Genomic DNA, 4,426 nt, shown 5'->3' on the forward strand with positions numbered 1-4,426 from the left:
CATCATTTTCTTTGAACGTTAAGGTCCTTCTGTGCTTGTCAGCAGCAGCATTTTGCCTTTGTTGAGAGATGTATATAGCCTCCTTAATCTTTTGAAAAGATTCTTGTAGGTCACGGCTATACTCATTGGAGGCGAAGATCTTCCCATATACTTTGAGTAGCAAGGGACTTTTTGGTCTCCCCTCAATGATCTCAAAAGGTGCTTTTCCCGTAGAATTATGTGCGGTATTATCGTAGGCATATTCTACAAGAGGTAAGTACATTTCCCATTGTGAGCGTTGATATACTTCGATAACATAAGTCTTTAGTAGATCGAGTATCATAAGATTGACTATCTCACTTTGGCCATCCGTTTGTGAGTGATAGGCTGAAGAGAAATGCAATCTTGCTCCTAGATTTTCAAAGAGAGATTTCCAAAAGTTATTGGTCATTCTAGGATCTCTATCTGACACGATGGATGTTGGTAATCCATGGTGTTTGAAAATCTGAGATATGAAGAGAGTTGCCATTTGGTGTGCCTTAATAGTCTTTTTGACAGGAATAAAGTGTGCTTGCTTGCTAAACCTGTCGACTATTGTCCATATTCCCGTATTCCCATGGATAGACTTGGGTAATCCAAAGATGGAAATCCATGGATATACTCTCTCATGGTGAATTTGGGATAGGCAATGGCTGGAGTAATCCAGGTTGCTTCCCTCTATCATATATGGTCTTTTGGCATACTACACATTTTGAAACATACTCTTGTATGTCCACTTTCATGGTAGGCCAATAGAAATATGTCTCTACTCCTCAAAGAGGAGGTTGAATTCCTCTATGTTCTGCATAGGGAGGTGCATGAGATTCATACATAACTTTCTCACAAAGGGAATGGGTAACACATAGCCTATTTTCGTGGAGAAGATAACCATCTTGCAAGGTGAATGGTTCCTCTTTCTTCCCCAAAGCAAGGGCTAACATTATGTCTCTAAATTCAGGGTCAGTAGCATACTCATCTATCATAGAGGATAGATCATTGTGAGTACCTATAGACACCACATTAACTTTTGGCCGTCGTGAAAGTGCATTAGCCACTTGATTGTGCTTACCGGCAATGTGCAATATGAATATTAAACTGCAAAAGAAAATTTGGCCACCTCATTTGTTTGTCGGAAAGCTTGGTTTGCGTCATGAAATACTTGAGACTTTGGTGGTCGATTCGTAGACTAAATGGAGTCCCCAATAGGTAGTGCTTCCATGTGTCTAGGGCATGTAGAACAACTAAAAGCTCTTTCTCATAAATGTCCAAGACTCAGTCATCCGTATTGAGCTTTCAGCTGTCATATGCTATGGCATGCCCTTCTTGAAGCAAAACTGCTCCAGGGCAATCACCACAAGCATCACATTGGACCTCAAATGGATTTGAGAGATCCGGAAGCATGAGAACCGGTTGAGAAGTAAGCTTCTCCTTGACTTTATCAAAAGCATTTTGCTCCTTAGCGGTCCATACATACTTAACGTTCTTCTTAGTTAAGTCGTGTAGTGGTCCTGCTACTTGAGAGAAGTTTGCTATGAAGCGTCTATAGTATGCGCACATACCAATAAAGCTTCTTAGCTCATGTAGATACCTTGGGTTAGGCCATGCTTTTATTACCTCTAACTTTGATGGATCCATACGGATACCATCTTGAGAGATAATATGACCTAGGTATTGAATCGCTTGAAGGAAAAATTCGCTTTTCTTTTGGTTGAGAAAAATCTTATTCTCCCTCAATGCTTTAAAAATCACTTGGAGATGTTGCCTATGTTCCTCCAAAGACTTGGAGTAGATGATGATATCATTAAAGAACACTCTAGTGAATTTACAGTAAGGTCTAAAAATTTTCTCCATTAGACGATTGAATGTACCTGGTGCATTAGTCAAGCCAAAAGGCATGACTAGATATTCATAAAGACCAAACATTGTGCAAAACACGGTCTTTAGGATATCTTCATCCACTACCCTTATTTGATAATAGCCACTTTTTAAGGTCAATCCTATTGAAGTAGGTAAAGCCTTGTAGCTTATCAAACAGACTTTCTACCAGAGGCACGGGAAATCTGTTTTTGATAGTGATATGGTTTAGTTCTCGATAGTCCACACACATACCGTATGTACCATCTTTCTTTTGCACTAAAAGGACTGGAGAACAATAGGGAGAGGAACTAGGCCTCACCATCCCTTTGTCTACCAATTCCTATACTTGCCTCATGATCTCCTCTTGTTGAGCTTGTGAGACTCGATAAGGAGGCTTGTTAGGCGATGAGCTTCCTGGAAGGAGCTCAATGCAATGGTCATCATCCCCTCGTTTTGGAGTTAAGTGCATAGGGATATCATCGATAAACACATCTTGGAATCTTTTTAGAAAATTAGACAAGTCTAACTCTTCTTGATTCCTACCATTTACATTTGATGAAACATTAGGATCTTTTAGAGATTCTTTGACAAAAATCATGTACACAAAAAATGAGCTCTTCATTGATTTATCAAAAGCAAAAGAATTTACAAGTGGAATGGTGCAACCACGCTCACTAGCATCTATATACATGTTCTTTCCCTTGTAGGTGAAGTAGATTCTCCTTTCAAGGAACTTCATATTGGCAGCCATGCGATCAAATCATGGCACCCCTAGGATACCATCCTCATGTTGGAGAGGAGAGATGAAAAAGTCTTCTTTGTCGACATAGCTTTGGACATGAAGCCTCAACTTCCCAATCAAGGGAGTAACGAAGGCTTGCTGTCCAATGAAAGTTGTGTCAACCGTTACCATATCTCCCATCTCAAAAGCTTGAATGCCCAATTTGGTGGCCAACTCCATTGATGTGAAGTTGTGAGTAGAGTCAGGGCCAAACAAGATGAAGGCATCATGCTCTCTTACCTTTCCCCAAGCATAGGAAAGTGATGATCCTTTGCAATGAACATCCTCTTTTGGAGCTTCGATGGTGGAAGCCCTAGGAGTCTCATTGCGAGCATTCTTTTTGGGGCAAGAACGATAGCCATGTCCTTGCTCTCCACACTTGAAACACTTATGGTCCTTGCGAAAAGCTTCAAGCTCTTCAAGAGAGAGTTTGTTTTTGCCTTTGTAGACTTCCTTCTCCTTGGACCGATTGTTGTTGTTGTTGTTGGAAGTGCCTTGGGAAGAATTTTGAGCATTGGTTTTTCCCTTTGCATCATTTTTGTCTTTGTTTTCCATGGGCTTGACATTCCATCTAGCCCCTTGATGAAAATTGATGCGTGAAGCAACCATGGTGTGATGGATTACTTCGCCAATAGAACTAGGCCGTTAAGAGTTGATGTATTCGGTCATCTCTTCAGGCAATCCGGCACAGAATTGTTGCCTTTGCTTGGCAAAGTCCATCTTTTGGAAGAGAGTAGCCTTGAGATGTAAATCCCAAAACTTGTCTACATACTTGTGGATAGACTCATGAGAGAGAAGCTTTAGGCTGCGACATTCGGTAAGCACTTTGTCCTTTGCATCGCTTGCAAGGAATTGCTTCATGATGGAAACTCATAGATTTTTCCATGTCCTTGGTGCTTCACCGTTGCCATGAAGGCTAGCCCACCCACCATTGACGAGCTGATTTTTGGAAGTGTGTAGATACATGGTGTAGCTTGGAGGACTCTGTGAAGCCCTCATCTCCAAAGGCCGCATCAAATTGATGGATAAAGGCCAACACTTTTTCGGTAGCACCAAAGGTGCCATCATAGGTGCGAAAAGAGATACTCTTTCCTCCCTCCTTGAACTTCTTTAGCTTTTGGGACCTTCGCCATGCAGGGTATGATTTGTGATGTCCTCCCCTCTTGTATTCTCTAGCAGAATAGCCATAGCTTTTGTCGGAAGAGGAGGAAGGTGAAGAAGAAGGAGAAGAGGGTGACATCTTTCAAGCCCTTTTCTTCCTTTCTTTCCTCTCTTCCCTTTTGGAATGATGAGGAGAAGGACTGTGTGTTGATCTTTTCCTCTTGGGAGGAGTGGGCAATCGTCTAGACTGCCGTCTTCATGGAGCCACATCTTCAAAGGAACTTAAAGTTTCATTGCTTTCTTGCTCTTTGGATTCCTCCTCTCGAATGGGAGAGAGTCTTCTTTTGGGGGTGTCTTCAAGAGGCCTCCTAAGTTCTCTCTCCTCTTGGAGAGGAAGGGAAATTCCATAAGCACGAAGTTGTTGAGTAACTTCGGCTTGCAAAGTTGGGTTCCCCATGGCTTGCTGCAAACTAGTAACAAGATAATTCACAAACATGTGGGCATCATCATTAGCACCTTCATGTGCAAAATCAAAGATATCAATGTTCATTCTACTCTCTTTATTATTTTCAGCCATGTTAACAAAATTTATGTATGTACTTAGTGTATGCTTTGGCAATTCAAAACCTTAGTTGCCACTCCTCTTAGCCTTTGAAAATTGGCTCTTAA

This window comes from Adiantum capillus-veneris, chromosome 22 (assembly GCF_014529385.1).
Source record: "Adiantum capillus-veneris isolate H3 chromosome 22, ASM1452938v2, whole genome shotgun sequence".
Classification (NCBI taxonomy): domain Eukaryota; kingdom Viridiplantae; phylum Streptophyta; class Polypodiopsida; order Polypodiales; family Pteridaceae; genus Adiantum; species Adiantum capillus-veneris.